At 31.0% G+C, this 20,922-nt stretch overlaps 1 pseudogene; it reads left to right on the top strand.

The window, feature by feature from the left end:
- Positions 1–20,922, top strand: part of LOC112602345 — a 66,083-nt pseudogene that overhangs the window by 39,118 nt on the left and 6,043 nt on the right.

The following is a 20,922-nucleotide window of genomic DNA, read 5'->3' as shown; positions in this document are numbered from 1 at the left end:
TATTAGATTAACTGCAGTAACAGCCACCACCTCTGTGCCTAAATGTACAACTCTCTCTCACACACACACACACATATATATATATAGAGTTATTCTAAACTAATGGTTTCATTCAACGGTGCTTTTGTGCGTATACGTGATATCGTTCGCGGCTTGGGCGATTTTGCATTCCATCGACACGTGCCATTAAAACAGCAACAAATCACCGTCCTAATGACTTTCTAGTCGACGTCAAAGTGTAGTACTTTTATATATAACAGACAGTATGTACGGATAGCGTGTATATACGCGTATAATAAATAAACTACAACAGCGAGAGTCCCCTCTGTAGAGCATTGATTGCAACTAACACGATATTACGTACGTCCAGAGACATACGAGTGTACGACCGACAAGACAACGGGAGGTATTCCGCTGAAAGCTATTCCCATACACTAATACATATAATAATAATAATAATAATAACACCTAATATATTAGGTAAATTTGTAATGTTACCAGCAACTAATATGTTAAATGTACATAAACTTAAATTATTCGTTACACGAGTTGTACCTACTTATGATTATTTACTACATCGACATATAGATAGCTGAACGTTTAACCAATAGGTATAACGAATGATATAATATGTTTTTACTAATATTTTTCTCGGTAAGCCCTGTAAAGCGTTTTTAATGGAAAGAGGTCACGGGAAGAAAGCAATCGCTTTGAGTGACATATTTTTGGGAAAAAAAAATAGGTAGTCTATAAGTACTTTTTGTTATCTATAGGGTGGTACCAAAAAATTTGATTTGGGGTGGCAAATTTTTTAACACGACAATGAATAAACTCTATATGTATTTCGAGCAGTCCAGCGATTGACATCTCGTTAAAATGTTATATTATGTAGCATAAAATATACATGCTATATATTATGCATATACGTCGAGATATTACCTATATCGTTTACAGTACGCTGCGGACTTTTATGTCTCGACCCACACAAAAACGGCGAAAACGAAATAATTAAATTTTCGTGTTGAAAAAATAAACAAACACTAGTCAAACCCACTCGTGTACAAATTTCCGAAACGAAAACATTTCGGATGTCGACGACGATCTAAACATCTATCTCTCTCTTTATTTATATATATATATATTTGACTACCTGCAGAAGTTGCGTCCAAGTAATTTGTATTCAACTACCATAAACTTGTTCTTGTATAATAGTATAGATTATACTTCGGCGGACGCGTTAGAAACATTTATAACCGAGAATAGATTACGACGATATAATAGATTTAACTATAGATAGTACCTAATACGTATATAAATAATATGTATACACATGAAGTATAATATAATAAAGGTGGCAGTGTGGCACACGTATAAAAACTTTGGAATCAATGAAATTCTTTGGATATATTATTATGGTTGGAAATGTATACAGTGCGAACAGCAGTATAATATAATATAATATATAATATATATACATACATTCGCGCTCGACCTCTGTCCATTAATATCGATTATGTGGAAACATAAGAAACACCTCGTTTAAGTAATTCGTTTATGGATTCGAATTTAATGTTTATTTTATTTGAAATAACGACTAGATGTTCATTTTTATATCTCAATTTTGTCGGATATTTGAATAAATTCTCGTTTTCATTTGCATTAAATAAAATATGCGTCTTTTGATATAGCTGCCAACAGCAGTTATTATTATTATAAGTACCTATTTATTAATACCTCTTAAATATATTACATAGTTACGATATAATTTGAATTTTCAGTTCTATCGATGTGCATTAGCCGCTAGCCGCATATGTATTATATATAATACCTATATACACGTGCATATACTTAAAATTTTCGTGTTTGAGACAGTTTGGCTACGACGTTAGAATACAACCGGGACTGAGTCGTACGTCCAAACGCTAATGCTTTATAGGTGTTTAAACACGATACAAGAATCCGGACGTTTGGGAATATCGGACTGCGTTATTATATAGTTATTTTAGTGTATATATATATTTAACAATGCGGCGAGAATCACGCAGAAAACCTGGATTTTGGCATGAAAACCAGACCACTATAATATATATCTCTGGTTTTGCTCCCGATTACAGGGTGCGAGCACTCGCGTACACACACACATACTATTATATGTGTATCGAATAAGGATGAAGTGAACGCGAGAGGAAAACATTAATCACGTCACTTTTAACACGTCTCCTGTGGTATATATATATATTTATATATTATATATCTATAATATAGCGTCTGCTATGTAATTTTTTTGTTTGCCGAAAACCAGAATGGCGTTATACGTTTATATATAATATACGCCGACACAGCCCAAAGGAGCTTATGATTTGTGTATGTTATGCGCAGCAGACGTTTAACACCGACGACAAAATGAGTTGTTACAATCAGAGCCGCCGGAAAGAGGTGTAACTCCATATTATTATTATATATATATATATATATACGCGTGGTCCGCGCGCAATATATAGATACTGTTAGTATATACGTCCTCCTTACGGTTATTATTATTATATTTTTCTCCGTCGCGTTCAAAACCGGACCCGCTCCTGGATTGGATAATGACGGTTCGGAAACGATCGTAATGAATGGGTTCTTATCACCGTCATGGGCGAAAATATCACGTTCCCCCCGGAACGTTGCAACGATGGCGGCGTTGGATCTAAACATATTACATAGGTAATAATATGTACACCCAATAATACATGTATTATGTACTAGCTATAGAGATACGTGTAATACATCTGCACGTCACGTTCGTTGTATATGTACGCGGACGTCCGGGGGCGGCGGGGGAGTGGTCAGGGGTGATGGAATGGAGAGAGGCAATGAAAAAAAAATATACGAGTATAACCGACGAACGGATTTTTAATTTAGCTATCAGTTGATACAATATCTTTGACAGGTATAATTATGGATAGCCGACAGAGACGGGTTCATGTGTCTGCGTGAGTATGTGCGTGTGTAGTGTGTATACGTGTGTGTGTGTGTGTGGATCCATGACATTTAATTAAAATATATATCAGCAGTGTTAGTTACATATGGAGAAGAGAAGTATTATGTACACTGTCTAGGTATATACTCGTAGCTGTTATTTAGCCCGCGGGTCTTATGGGCGCGAGATGTGTTTTGTTCTGGCCAAACCGCTCGGGAACAAAGACCCGAAAAAAGGATGTCATTTTTTTCTTACACTCGCGTCAGCATAATGTTATTATTATTATTATTATTATTACTATGACGAAAACGACGCGGTCCACGTGATGAGAAAACGCGCTCGTCGATCAAGGTATATCCTATCCCGACTTGTCATCATCGGCGCCGTACATTCCATTCGGAGAATACGACGAAATATTATCATCGTCACAAGTTTTTATCATTTTATATAACCCTGAAAATACTATAAAATCATTTATATTCACATTTTTTGTTTAAAATTTTAATTGTAATTTAGGGACACAAAAATATTACCTACGTAGTGAGAAAGACGATTTTTCTCAAGATATCAAAGTATAAAAGAATAAAAGATACCTAACACCGTTTAATATAAGAAAAAAATATGAATACTAATTATTCGGAGAAGATTCAGTACGCGTGCGTGAAAAAATAAACTGAATTCAAACGATGACAGCAGTTTTTTTCTTATCCGTGAACGATTTCTTGTCGATCTCGTTCTTCTTCTCCGTTCATGAGAAATGATGGTAATTTGAAACTCACCTGAGATATACGCATAGCAGCTGAATTCCGTTGTATGCGTGTTATGCTTACCGCCAATATTTACATATTTACGGTCCGAAAACCTTTTCAACTGTATAAACAAGACGACATATACCGAGGCACTCTCCAAAATCTCGTGTGTATTGGTTTACCTGCAGCAGTTCATTGAAGCCGTATAGGAAAAAAATAAATAAAAATAAGCGAGCAAAACGAGTGGAAACAAGTGTCTCCCTGTGCGTAAAACTCGAATCCATGGGGAGAGCTCGTTAGAGATCACACAAACGACGTCGGCTGCAAGCGGCGGTGATGTAAAACCGGCTTTGGAAATATTATAATTCATAGTCTTCTTCGAATTTATACCGCCAAAAAATAAAAAATAAAATAAAACGACTCGAACAATGTTTTTATTTTAAAACAAATATAAAACACACAAAAGGTCATCGAATATTGCACATATAAATCGTCAACGAATTCATGAAATGTTTTATTCTTCGTAGCCGCCTCGTCGGGCGTTATAGGTAGGTATGTCTTATATACTAAAATTGTATCTATATATATGTGTGTTTATATAAAGCGTACGAGTGTACCTATACGTGATTATAGACCGTTATAATCGCTGGGAAAACAAAACGCGCACAATACATAATTTATAGCATTAATAATAATAGTAATTTTTATTTTTCATCAAAAGATTTACGAATACCAAAAACAGTCCGAGTAAGTGTAATATTCATTTTTTGATACACTCCTTTAATAATTACATGTGAATTTTAAAATATGATATTAAAAATTATTTTAAATAAATACACGTAGCTTAAATTTAAAATTATAAACTACAAAATGTTTATATTCTCGAGTTCCTTGCGAGAAATTTTACTAACGATTTTTTTACTTTTAAATATTTTTAAATAAATAAAATTATTTATTTATCATTCATATAAATCCATAGATTGTCGTCTTTTTAATAAATCTATTATTATTTTCACGTAGTACACATTATACATTTTACTCTATACGTATGTACGTGTGAGAATAATACAAGCTCAAGATTCATGTGAAACAGAATTGAATTTCGAGAAAAATATAACTCACAAACTTTCATGTTTTGCTGGTAGTCATTGTGGAGTTCAGATCGGATAATTATAATTTTTTTATACTCTATAACGCATAAAAGACCGTTTACATGATTTTATAATAATGTAGTTTTCCAAAAAGTACATAATTTCTTTATCAAAATATTATTAAAAGCACGGTGTTAATTACACAAAAACTCGCGGCATTTATTGGATATAGGTAGATACGCTGGTACGTACGTTATGTACACATTTGATAGTGTTTATAGAAATATGTTTCTGTAAAGTAATTATGTAAAAATATTCAACGCAAGCATCATTTAGCTGTGTATTTTATATCAAATTAAATCGAGTGCAATTTCGCCTAGGCATGTTTGCGATTATCGATTATTCCAATCAAATATGCAAATTTATAAATTACGGGCTCCAAATAATCGTTAACATTAAACATAGTTTAGGACTTAAATATTTGCATAACTGTTCGCATGACCGTGGCAGGCTTATTGGTTTATGTATACCTATACGATTATATATACAACAAATAACAGCACCGTTCATATTATAATATAGCGTACATACCTACTACAGTAATATTTTTGCATATTATTATATCATTGAAATTATAACCACTATATTTGTTTTTGGAGCATGTGATTTCGATACGCTTCGGCTAGAAAATTTTATTACACATTCGTTAACGTTACTTGAAAATGAATATTTTATCATTTAATTAATTAATATATAACTTTAAAATGACTAGAGTCTGTCAAAAAATGATTTGTTTGTTTTTAGTTCCATGAGATAATAAAATAAAACAAGAAACTATTAAACACAAAGATGATGGCAGTCGCGGCGGGGATACTAATTATATTCCGTCGTTAAGGCCGATAAAGTTCTCAAACAAAGTTTTTAATGCACTTTAGTTAAGATTGTTAATCCGTCTCGGAAATTTTCAGTTGATTTTAAATCACTATACATAAATAATCTTGTGGATAAGTACAGTGAACGGTGCACGCTATGTGTTTTAATAACATTATAAAAACAATGAATTTTGAGACGACAGCTGATCGGCGTGTAACGTATGAAGGTGCGTGCATTATAATATCCATCAACTAGATAATTATTACTATATTATAATCGCGCTATAGCTGCGATTAAACAAGAAATGAAAACAAACACGTCATACGTCATAATATATATTTATACACGAGTATTATATTCGTAAACGATTTAAATTTCAGCAGTTAATTATAATAAGTATAATATAATACGGGATTATCGTACTTTTGCACGTAGCTATAAAAATTAAAAATATTAAAATCTCGGTTGATGAATTTTGGTATTATTTTCCTCGATATGGATACGTCATGATATATTTACATATATATTTATAAATATTAACCGTCTCACCGTCATCGCGGTCGTGTATGTAAACGTGTACGTATGCGGCAATGGCTGGACGATTCGACAGCCTTCAACGAGTGTCAGCAAATAAATTACATTTTTAATTCGTTTTGAAAGTTGTCAGCCACGTATATACGTATGTCGGCCGCAACAGCAGCGGTAACCGGGTGTAATCATTAAATAACATACATAAACCAACGTGTGCACATCATATATACATGCGTTTAATATGATGTTATATAGGTATTAGATACACACGTCGTCGTTGTCGTCGTCGTGTTGATACATGTAAATCTGTCGGGGAGAAAGAAACAGATAGAAAATCGTTCGTCGACAACTCCTACGTATAGTATAACGCTCCTATATAAGCATTATAATATTATACGCTACGATGGATTGGCGGAATACCAACAGTAATAGTAATAATAATAATAATAACACGATCACGATCAGCCAAACGTAATCGAAAAAACGTTCATCGACAAAATATTATGTATAGTTGCATGTATATACACACAGGGTGTTTCACCATCATCGCGTCACTGCTCTGCACTTCAATAAAATTTATTATTCTTATGGTTAATTATGTTTTAAATTACGTTCAAAATCTGGGATATCGAGTTGTTATGCAAGGGTATTTTATCATTTTAAAATTGAATTTCTTGTTTTCATTACAAGTGTTCAAATAAATAAATAACTTTTAAAGTTTAAGCAAAAATCGGATGATAGAGGAATGTATTTCAGTGTGATGGTGTATAGTTGATGGTTGGATATTGGATAGTGGTATTATCGCGTACAATTTAATATATTAGTAGGTATATTATAATATTAAATTGTACTCGAGGATAAACACGGCGATACACTCTGTACGCAATAAACACAAAACAAAATAACAATAAATATAATTTTTTGCGTATAATAATATAGTAACAATAACAATAAATGTCGATTAAAAAGGCATCGATACAAATCGTGTTTAGTCGTAATAACAATACGATATTTTTGGGAGCTTGTACCGATCGTATTTCTGATTGTACAATAATATTCATTGTGGCAATAAATACCTACGCATTATTGGTATTAGGGTGTGTACCTATGTTCTATACGTAAATTTAAGTATACGTAGTATTTTGTAGAGAATTGTCTGCGTATTTCTTTAAATTTTCCAAAAACAAACCAAACAACTTATAACCATAGGGTGGTTTATCAAGTGTGTACATCCTATTATACTACTTATATAATAATGTATTATTTTAAATGTCTAGTTGAAATTTTTTTAAATACTATAAAAAATATGCTTAAATTTTAAATATTTAGATTCTTATTCACCGCATTTAAAAATTGTCTTGTCTTTTATTGATACAAATTTCTATTTTTTCAATTAGGAATCCGTTTTTTTATCATAAATTCTTAAGTGATGATTTCTTTGAACATTCTGATAAATTAAATCAAAATTCTAACAAAAAGCTTTCAAGTTTTAATTAAGTACTAACGATAGACAAATATAATATTAATTAATAATGGATTTTACAAAAAATATAAAAATAGATAAATAATATAGGTAATATTTTATAATACTTAATCTAAAATTTAAAAAATAAGTAATTATTTAAATATTTTTACCGCATTTATCTTCTTAATCGAATAATTTTTATCATCATAAAAATGTGTTATTATTTACAATCATTGCGATAAATTTATATGTCGCCCTAGCGATGTGAGGGTGATCGTTGTCATATAAAGATTGCAGACATAATATTATATATTATGAACATTCTATAATTATATGACGTTTGTTTTAAATTATCCAATGTAACTACCTAAGTATTTCACAGCAAGCGGTCACGTTTATGATCACACTTATAACAAAAAATGATCTCTTTTTGGCTAAAATATGATAGATATAATGACTTTTCGAGTTAAGAGCATTGTTTGAAATTTTTTGCTTTTTGCTAGTGGGAATCTGAATGTCGCATCAACTGCATTCACTATTTTTTTTTTGTTTCCGGTTACAAAGTACAAAATCTAGTCTTTGCACACTCCATTATTATACAGATTCTAAAAATAATGGCTTGTCTTGTTCTTCAAAATGCTTCTTCTATTTTATACTACGGTGATCAGCTCATAGAAAATTTAAACTTTATCTGTATAATATTTTAAATAAATAATCATGCCTGCGTTATAATTTTAAACTTTGTTCATAGATATCGATGATATATTCAAAAATCAAATTTTAAATATCTATTGGCCGACAAAAAATCTCTTATTCCCGTACATCGTAATTGGTGAAAAATAAGTGCCTTTGATAATTATTAGGACTAGGGAGTGATACTATAAACACATATCCTAGAACAAATAAAAAAAAAAATCTGTTTTGGACGGTTGACAGAAAACGGGTCAAATTGTGGTGGCATGAAATTCGTAGGTGCATTATAATTTATAATATTATAATTATCATGTCGACGTTCGCGCAACACGTGGTCCATACAGTCTCAGATGACAGACGTCGTGACGAAATAGATGCGTTTGAACTGTACGAAAACTTCATTATTTGATTCAATCACGACGATTGGCCATGTAAACGATTGTGAATTTAACCTAACCCGCGCATATTTACTTTTATAATTTCGTGATGACGTTGTAACGCGGACGACACGTTTTCGTATAGACGGAAAAAAACACTATGTTGTAATTATTTAGGCTGTCGCGTTTATCCGCCGCCGCAGTCGCTGCACTTTCTCATTTTACAAGTCAATAAAATAAAAATAATAAGAGAATATAATCACTAAACACTGGAGTAGCCTGCAACCGGTTATCCGCCGCCGTACACTTATTCTACACATATAGATGTATTATAGGCATCTATATAATACTGAGTAACTTGTCAAGTCGCTAATTAGTCAACCAGGGTGATTAGTAACTCGCCCGGTGAAACCAGTTGAAATTTACTGGCGAACTCGACAAAAATCGTAAACGTATATTATAATGATGATGATGATAATAATAATAATAATAATAGTAATAATAACAACAACACTACCCGAACACATAAATCCACTCTACCGCCAGTCGTCTTCGGATCAAGAATATTACGCTGTATTATATCGTGTATAATATAATATTTATTTATGTAGCATAGTATAATCGCGTGCGATTCGTGAAACATATACAACAAAGAATGCATAAAACTATTTGAACATTAAATTTGTCAAGAACATTTTTTTTTTTTTTTTTATAAAAATTTCTTTTGTCAATATGCACGTGTCACCATATCAAGGTGGTCGGTCAGCGTCTTATTTTCTCGCATTCTTTTTTTCACGCTAGCACGTCAAATATTTTAATTTGTTACTCAGATTTATGATTGTGCGTGGGTGTCTCATCACGTAGACCATTCGTCGGACCTATATATATATATATGTGTGTGTGCACTGCATAATATATCGGTGTACAATTCGTTTTGGCAAATAATGATTTCGAAAAAAAAATTATATTATAATGTATACGTTTACATCTCGTTCACGACGGTCGTGGTGGCGGCGGGTGACCGATGCGGTTCGGTGAAAAACATGATTTATTCCATTGGAGTTTTCATTGCGCGCGCTTGTCTTATTATTATTAACATATATTATTATTATTTTTTTTTCGACTGCATACTGGTCAATAAATATATTTATTTTTTTCAAAACGATTTACACTATAATCAAGTTGTTATTCCGTGTCAGTCTTTATACACTTATCATCAACTATCTCACCTCCGCGAGCGAAATGACTACATTTGCAGATGAATTATCTATAAATTAAAAATTAATGTTATTATATTATTATCGTATGTGTTATTCAGTTGTATTTTATTGTTTGACGCAACGAAATTTACCAAATGATTCGAAGGCGATTTCTGTGTTGGCGTGTATTTCATTTATGAATATATAAAATAATATAAGTGTGCATTAATATATACCATACGTTATAATGTAATTGTTTATCTCGTAAACTATCTTTAATTAACAATTAATAATAATAATAATAATAATAATATATTATACGAGACAAAACTGAAGTAGAATTGGGTACCTACTATACATTCTTATTTTATAAGTATCTATACAAGACAATTTTTATTAATTAAAACGTTCGTTTTGAAAAACTGGTTATGTTCAAATTAACTCGTTAAAATACATTCGTGACACGTTATGTTATAGCTGAAGTGTACTTACCTATCGGAAGTAATAAACAAAGTGTATGTTAATTATAAAATTTATATTATTGAAATATTTTATGCGTGAAAATATACCTAAATTGCGAATTAGTCTAAGTATAATATGTATTTCATTTTGAAACTTTATAACATATTATAAATAATAAAATTATATCACAGTTTTGAGCTTGACATTTTTTCATTGTTATTATAATAAAAACTTAAAATATAGTCTGACTACATATGGTCCAATTAAAATAAATCACGATTTTAATTTTCGGCAAAATTTAGTAAAATATTAAAACTATTGAAATAAAATAAATTACTTACCTGACATAATATCATAATAAATAATTTATATTTTATCGGCAAAGTCAAAAGGTAATTACTTAATAAACTTTGGATACTGAGAATAATAAATAGTCGATACATTGTATATATAACTATAACTCGTTATATTAAAAATCTGTAATATTTTTTCTAATTATTTCCTTAATTATTAAAACCAGTAAATGCTTAAAAAAAATTTCATTATTATAAATTATTGATTAGTGATTTTGTAGTTTGTAACAAAATTGCAGATGAATTTTTAATTTTTCTAGTTCCATTTTTTTTACAGATTATTTACGTAGTTTGATTTTGGATATAAGTAACCTTTTAATATAAACGAAATAATTTTAGTTTGTCCCTGAAATTTACATATTAATAACACGATAAACAATAATAACGCTCTTATTTATGAAAATATAATTTTTCAATTCTCCGTTGGAAATATAGACAAACAATTAAATTATCATACAAAACAATAAAAATACGTTGCAGAGTTATTTTTGCTTACAAAATTTAATAAATCGTTCTATACATAACAAATTAATATTACTGAATTTTATACATTTTAAAAATATTATACATAAACATAATAATAATAATATATTGTATTATTATATTATATATATATATATATATACCAATACCTAGGTATTATATTTTTAATTTTAATTCGATTGATATACATTTAAAGTAATTAAAAAGACAAATGTTATTATAAACAAATATAAACATCGTGAGTGTTAATATGTTAATAGTATCAAAAGTTAAAAATTAAAAATTAAGAAAAGCCCAGCCAAATACTAATTATTAAATATTTTTTACATAAATTATGTTTGTGTGCCTTAATATTTTTTATAAATTTATTGTTATTAAAAATTTCACTTTTGAATTTCTCGGACCCATGTTATAGCGATATCCAGTGGATTTTCAAGTATACTTACTGATTTTTCACTAGATTTTACGTTTTAGTATATGTTATAATTAGTATTATTATAACGTTTAAAGTCTTCTAGATTCTTTTTAATAAATTTATTTTTTGGATTATTGAGACAAATATTACGTTATTTAATTGAGTAAAGTGTTATCGGTATCTTATGTGTCAACACATATTTTAGAGGATAAACAACTATGTAGCCAATGTATTCTATGTCACCGTATTGAGGGTTGACTATATACATTGGCGAAGTGGGCGTGTATTATTTCACAAACTTCTATATAGTATATACGAAATGTAATGCTTTCAATTGACGCATATTAACCGGTATACCAATTTACTTTCCCCAGAAACAGATTAAAAATTAAAACAGCCAAATTGCGTGTGAGGTTAATTATTAGTGTAGGTATATCTTAGTTACGTGCGAAATTAATAGAAGATAAAATTAGTCTGATGCAGCATGGTAAGTTATAAGAAAATAATTATTTGAATCACGTAATAATATTTATATACGCAATCACTGTTGTTAGTCAATTTAAATAACACTGTGTTTTTGTTAAATATTATTTTACGATCTAACTCGACGACTGTTTTTGGTACACCGTCAATCTTCTGGCTGAAAAATAAAGATATCTCGTAACAACATTTGCTTCCCCGCAAACTCTAATTATCTTAGAACCATTATTGTGTTTAATATTGTATAAATAATGATTATCTTTTCGTTTGCTTCGAGTTTACAATAATCGAGTATCTATATGACGTGTTTGTTATTTTTGAATATTGAATTAAAACACTTTTATATTACACCCTTTTATAAATGGATGTATTATGTATTTATACAGTTTAATGCTCGTCTTGTGCAATATAATTATTATTTGTTTCAAGTGAAATTATTTAAGCTTAAAACGTAAACAATACGACCGCTATGTTTATAAAAGTAAAATCTTATATAGCTCTTAAACTTTATCCTAAGACCGAACCTGCAGTAATCTCACTAACACAACTGCTGTGTTTATATAAATGGATTTTACTATAAAGTTATTAAGTAGATGTATATGTATATATATATGTATTTATCTACACAGCTGTAGTTTAACAAGTTTTAATTGAATTTAAAAATTAATATAAACAAGTAGTGTATATATAATCAATATTTAGGGATATAAATCTTTTTAGTTTTTCAATCGAATATAAATATTTAGTGACTTGGAAATTCAAATCCCGTATAATATATAAAGATGACTTTCTTCTAATCGACTCGTAACATGTAATATTATAATAAGCGCATCACTTTATTATATATTTATATAGGTACGATGAGTATAAAACTGTCGCGTGGCTGTTAAATCTGTGAAAGTATAGAACATAGGTTAAGTACTCTTATTGAATATTGTTAAACGATTGAAAATACTTACGACTATGTCATAAAATATATCAAAATGATAAAATAAAATATTCGTTTGGGACGCGTCGAAGAAGAAACCCGAACGTCGCTGTCGCCTGTCAGGGTAGTGTTGTCACCGCGGTGGCAGTGTCGTATATAATAATAGTTTCACCGCCTACCATCAATTGCTGTATTGCTGTAACCCGACTACTATATGATAAAATAATAATAATAATAATATTATACTCGACAACATGTCATACGAACTCAATCAAACCGTCAGCGTTTCCCCGCCAGTGTTTTGGTGCGTACGTACGCGTATAATTTTATACGCGCAGAGCATAATAATATCTTACAAAGCGGGAAGATTTGTCGAATGACAAATAAAAAAGAAAAATTAAACAAAACGATGGAGACGATACGCGCCACTCGAATCCGATGCGGGTGCGACGGCGGCGTTGACGCGATAAATAATAATAATAAAATGCCGACCAAAACGAAATTACACATTTTTCACAGTCTCGTTCCCACGGCGCGGCAACGGAGGTGTGACAATGATATTATACTATATAGGTGTCGTGTTGTTGTATTATATATTACGGTGTAATTGTGAAAAAAAAAAAATTCAAAATGAAGACGTTACTCCGTATAATAATCGAGACATCATCGCGCGCATATTAGGTACGGCTGTATGTAAGTATAATATTATTATCGTCGCATCCCGCCCGCCAGACTTCGCGGTGGTGGTTATCAAACATTATCCGCGTTATTATATATATATTTTATTGTGTATCTTTTCTATTATATTTTATTATATTATGTATGTATATATCACGTCGCCGTCATATAATAGATCGCGTACTATATGTATAGTATTCGGTCAACTATATAATATATATATTGTGTATTTGTTTCGTACCTACAATTTATAATCCAATAAATAATAGCGTGATTATTATATTATTATATTACGACACGTGTATAAAATAAAAAAAATATATAATCATCATTGTCGTGTTTTGACAGGTATGTTGACAGTTCCCATTGCCGAGGTGACGTGGCCCATGATATTGGTCCTGGTGTCGTTGCTGTCCGCTGCCATCGGCGCCCTCTTCATGGTCGTCTTCCTACACCTAAAACTGTGAGTTTCCGTCTACTGCATGTTTATGCCTACTTATTATTATTATTATGTATTATAATAGGTGGTTTTTTTTATTGTTGGTTTTTTATTTGATTTTTGTCAACGCGCGCTCTCGCATATCGTTTCCTCCCCATCTTGCATCATTCCTGTACCGCCGTCATATTATGCCATCACGTCGTATCAAGAATATAATATAATATATTATTATGATGACGGACAACGTATACGATCAGATCATATTATTATGATGATGTGTAAAGCGGATGGTTTACGAGCAGACTTTTATATTTTTACGACGGTGTCAGCGTTTTAGGTATATAAATATTATCGCCGAGCTAAAATATACATCGATAATAATAATGATTTTGTAATATTATTATGTGCGTGTACATAATATTACATGTAGGTAGGTACCTATATGTGTATATATATTATATACACGTAAAGTCCGAGAGATAATATACGACCGCTCGGTGACAATAATAATCATTACAAGCCTTTTTACGATCGAATGTGTATATGTAGGTACGCACACGCATTATATGTACGCGCGGCTGCAGCACTATGTAATGTACAAGTATACACGTATGAAATTATAATAATAATAATAATAATAAACATAAAATATATTAGTGAATTTTTTTATCTCCGTACTGCCTCAGAAAGCACTGCGTCTCGCGTACACTATCCAACTACGATATTAATATAATATTATATACATATAAATATATATATATATATACTACTCGACTATAACTACCGCACACACACACACACGCGCGCGCGTCGTCGGGTTTGTGTACACGCGTTGCGTATGTGCTGCGATTATATTGCGTTAGTATAAATAACACACGAGAGCATACGCATATGCGATACTTGCCCACACGCGACACACGCCGCACACGTACCTATACTCGTGTACGATATTATACGTAATATATAATACCGCAATATTGTAAAACGTCAGTGCGCGCTAATGCGACTTCGCCTACGCGCGTAAAATGCTTGTATTACGCCGGTGCGAGCACACGCGAGCGGTCGCGATGAACACAGCGCACACTGCGCTAGCTCTTACACCGCTGCAAGACGCGGGGTCGCAGACGATGCTTACCATTACTTTAACTTACACAGCGCACCTGCACACTCGCACGTCCATCGTGTCCGGGGCGGTGGATACCTAAATTATGCACCACCTGATGCCATGTAACTTGTAAGATATTGTTGCGCGTGTTCGCGTGCATAATTACACGACGCGCGACATCGCTTCGAGCACGCGTCCAGGACGTCCGATACGCCTTGTACATACGTCGTGTACGCGCGCGCGCCGGTCGATTCGCACTCGTAGACTTATCGCTTCCGGTCGGTATTATAATATTGTTTGATTATAATTAGCTGTATCACGTCCGGCCGCTTGTATAAACGACTTCTTAAGCGGAAACCCGTACGTTTTGTTTTTCCGATTTATTTAAATTATATTTCGCCGGTCGGTCGGTCGATTCTGCTCGAAAACAGTGCTCGCCGCGTGTCCGCTGTATATTTTAGCATATCATACGTCAATAATATTATAATACACGTCTTAAATGATTATATTATGCGATCGCCGTCGTACTGGCGGCACACACACACGCGCGCGCGCAAAATACAGCGTCGTCGACGTTTATAACAGGTGGCGGCGGGTCCGTTTTCATTATTTTTATATTTTTTATTTCGTATATTATTATATAGATATACGGAGGTACGCCCACATTTCACTCGAGGGCTTTATAATAATAATAATCGTTATATTATATTATATATATATATATTATAGATACGCGCGAGCGTTTCGTACTCGATCGGCACATAAATAATAATAAAAATAATGTATGTGTAGTATGGCGCGTTTGTAGTAATTATCTCGGCCGAAAAACGAGATTATGATGATATTATTATACATACACATTCCGATAACGAATCCATCGATTTTTAACTATTCGATTCCCCGCTACATAGCAACATAACAATCTGTGTTCGGCTATATTCGACTATTCGTATAAATACGTGTTGTGTACAAACATCTGTAGGTATAGGTATTATAATAGTAATAATAATGAGCAATATATTATAGGTGGTTATTATATTATCAGATTTGACTCGGTAATTTGACTTGCAGGTTCCCGTAAATATATATACTTATAAGTAGGTATATGTGCATACATTTTTTTTTCATTTATTTACGCACACGTGTATAATACGTCATAATGATTTAATGAATACATTTAGGTACTGGATACTTTGTACAGGGATAAAATTCAACAATATCTGAGACGCGCATTATCATTCGATTTTATATAATGATTTATATAGATAGTTCTTATCAGACGAAATAATTAATTACGCGTTTAATGTGAATATGTGATCGAACTAATAACCTAGGTATTATAGATATTTTATTACAAAAACTTTCAACTTGGAGATAGACAACGAATTTTTTAAGGTTGCCAAACATAAAATACATAGAAAGTTTTTTGTATAACAGTCGTCATGATAATCATTTTTAGGATGAACGATAAAAACGTATAATTCGTATAAGAAATTCGGGAAAAATACTTCTAAATAGATATTTGAAGATAACTAATTACGCGCGTGATACATCACAAATCCGGTTGTTTTTTATCGGTGTTACATCAGTTGTACATGGTGCATCAGGTGAAGAAAATTGTATGCTTATATTAAAATAACATTTACGATCAATCATATACGTGTTAAAATTAGCATACAAAGATTATATAAAACATTTTTTCAAACAAGAACTACACCACTCCAGCATTATTTTTTAATTCATCTTCAATAATTTTAAATTACTTCAGATATTGAAAGATAAAAAATCAAAAAATTGATTATTTTTAAATATAATTAGTAAAGTTAGATTATCTTTCTCATATATTTTCTAAATTAATGACCTTAATATTTAAGTATGCAAGTGTTTTATATTCGTATTAATTTTTTTATAAAATAGAAACATGTCTCCTAGTAAAATTAAACTTTGAATCATAAACATATATTATAAATATATATTCGTATTATATAAATTTGAAAAATAAAAATTAATGTTTTTAAATTAATTTTTAATGGTCTCTTATAGGATTTTGGTTTTTTTGTTTAATATATTATAGAGTTAAAAATTCCAATTATGTATATAATGCATCATATTATTGATTCATATTGCACGACAAAAATTTGAAATTAAGTATAACATGACTCATCATAACGAAATTAAATCAAAAATGTAAATAATCAAGAAAAATCTTAAAAAGAATAAATATATATACTAATATACTAATTGCTGATGATAATTTTCTTACAATGATGTAAAAGAACGGGTGGAAACTTGTTAAAGCGATGTATATAAAAAATAACACGTATAATATCGACGACGGAAAAAGAAGTTCAAAAACCTCCTTTGTATAATATATATAGAATTCATGTGAGAAAAGCCCACGCTCGGATAGTAGCGTTGGTCCTCGAAGAAAAACGATGTTAATTATGTCAATAGCGTTTTTTACGACATTGCAGCAAACCATTAGCGATAAAATTTATTTGTATCTACATCCTATAACTTATAAAGGATAAAACTGCAAAAATGTATTTATCAAAAGGCTAATATACACCGTTGTCAGTTTGTACCTACAAGCTATGAGGTACCTTTATATTAATTGAAAACGTCACTACCGACACATAGCAATCGGCAAATCTGAAATTTATATAAGTGTATATTGATATATAACTGTCTGATTTTATTATAGCTAAGTATACAAATAATTTTCAAAATGATTAGAGCGCATGAGAATTAAAAACAACCCATATATACATAAAACACGAGGTCGGGCAAATCATATATAAAATCCAAAACGAAGGTCACGAAAAAATACTGGCTTCATGGGTGGTTGAGAATAAAAAAAAAAATCAAGGTTTATCGCGAAAAAAATCCTATGCATTGTTGTGCCAAATGGCATATATGCATGTCAGATATAAAACATGTATCAAGCCCCTTCGCGGTTAATGCCTCATTGGTTGAGTGAACAATATTTTTAAGTCTAAAACACACAAGGAATTATATATGTAAATATTTTTCCGTTTTATTAAACATTTCAAAACAAGAAAATGTTAATTCGTACTTTAAATACATTGTAGCTGAAGTAGAAGCGCAAAATGCCGTTCGTTAAAATAAATTTAATAAATTTAAAAAAATAATAATCATATACGTAACAACGCGATTTGATATCATTAAATAGGTATACCATTTAACGCGTTAAGTCATAAACTAATATTTATAGTAATGCCAGGTTTAAAGCGGTCCTTAAATCTTTTAACGTTCAGAGCATAAACATCAAATAAATTGTGTAATACAAGTGATTCGTAATGTTGGAGGGATCTATTAAATTTTAATTAGCTGTTAAATCTTCTTGCCACCCGAAACATGAGCATTTAAAATGTTACGCTAAAATGACTTGATAGTATACATATTATTGATTATTATTTGTGTACCTATTACAGCATTATCTATACTCAAGTAAATTGATGAATGAAGATTGACCTGATAGAATTAAGATAGAAAATTGTATTAACCCTTTGTCGTTTTTAAAATAAATATAACATTTATAAGATCGACTGGTTATTTATATTTTCTTTACTAGTTCGTTTATATCTTTTGTCACGTTGGAACAAGCTTCGGGTTTTTAAAGATACAATAAAAATTTTTCTAAAGAAGACTAAAAAATGATGAACCGCACAGTTCAGACCGCATAAAAAAAGTCAAGTTGTCATGCCCTACAGAAATGTACATTTATTATATAGTTAAGCTACTATACACGTATACCTATAGCTGATAGTTTTCTGTCGCATTCTGCAATGTTTTTTTTTTACTCTCCTGGCGCGCATTATATCATTTTAATATACCAGCGCAAGATTATGTTTTTAACGTTTATCAAATTTTATGGAGGTAAAACGTCAACTCTACCGCCCAGGCATTAATTAAACTCTACCAGACGTCTCGTAAAAAAATATACACTCGCGCGTATTAGAGGATTAAGTACATATACTTTTGCAGTAAAAATAAAATTTCGCGCATTTCACGTTTATCGCGAGCTCTGTACAAACATATTTATAACAATATTCTCCGCGATTTTAATGTGTGGAGTAGTGTGATGTTCGCAATGTACACTGCTGCTACAGTTGTTTCGAATAAAAATGTCACGATACGTCCGTTATGCATATAAAAGCAATATTATAACTAATATAACTTAAAAATATTTGTCGCTTGTATACTTAGTTAATTATTTCTTTTTGTAAAACACTGAAACGATGTAATAAAAACACCAACGTTTACTGCGGCTGCAGAATGTGGTCGTAGCTGGCTTATATGGCGCATATATTATGTATGTATAATATAACCAGACGAAAGAGCTCGTTTGGGGTGAACCAACTTTTGGAGAAATTTTTTATAAAACCAGTCAAAAACATTAAAGGCGGGAAATATAACTTCCTGAAAAAATCTCGATGCAACCGAACGAAATTATACAAAAAAAAAAAAAAACGATTGCTGCAGCTTGCCGAACGCTTTTAATAATGATAATAATAATAATAACTACTTGCTGGCTGATGATGAACGGTAATGTTTTTATAATGATGCGGGACCGTCGTTGGTGTTTCATTGAATGAATGCATATATTATTATAATATACAACAGGAATGGGTTTTTAAAAGACTGGCGTAAAGACCAGATATATTAAATCATTCGTCGAGATCCAACATACACACGCACACACGACCAATTAAAACAACGTTAGCCCATCGAGCTTATGACATAATAAATCCATCGTCGAATGATCTATACTATTATAATATTTGTGTTTATAATAAACACTGTATAGAGATGACGATTGCGATACATCCTCCTCCGTAAAATGCTGCTGTGGCGGTATCAATATTACACACATAATATCATTAATAATTAATAATATATATGTGAAACCGACATGTTAAATACGTGATTGCGATTGCAAATCTGAGATCCGTCTCCCACACAAAAGCAAAATATTCATCTCCGCGTGTCTTGTGATCATCTTAAAAATAATACAATTTTTTTGTTTTTTGTTTCAGACGACTTTCCGGACGCACAGCGCCATCTCGGCCAGGTGAGTTAAATTTCTTATTAAGTATATAACATGCATATATTATATAATATAATATATATATTATAATAGTATATTTATGATATGATTTTAATATTTGTATTGTTACCAACTCATTTGTATACGTATACGCCTACACGTGCGCATTGGTTCGAATTCCCTTTGAAATTTATTTTGAATTTAATTTCACCAGTTAATTTTTTTCTTTAACCTGTTTATTTATTTTTATACCGAAATTTAATAAACTGCACACAGCAGTATTAATAATACGACTTGAAAACTAACTAAAGAATAAAATTATACTATATGATTATTAATAAGAAAATTAAAAAATACCCCTTTTTATAGGTTACAGCTAAATATTAATATTTTAAAAATTACATATAATTATTTTTAATTAATAAAAACGTTTAAAACGAATCCTTTGATATAACTGAACGTGGCAGTGAAAATGTCTGTACGCACGATATTATACTGAGGTTTTTCCGGGCAATTCGCAATAGGGATATATTCGATTATATAGTAAAAAATTGTATTTGTACAC

Source organism: Melanaphis sacchari, unplaced genomic scaffold, assembly GCF_002803265.2.
Source record: "Melanaphis sacchari strain LSU unplaced genomic scaffold, SCAv2.0 Contig86_pilon_pilon, whole genome shotgun sequence".
Taxonomy (NCBI): domain Eukaryota; kingdom Metazoa; phylum Arthropoda; class Insecta; order Hemiptera; family Aphididae; genus Melanaphis; species Melanaphis sacchari.
This window is presented reverse-complemented; position numbering and strand designations above follow the sequence as displayed.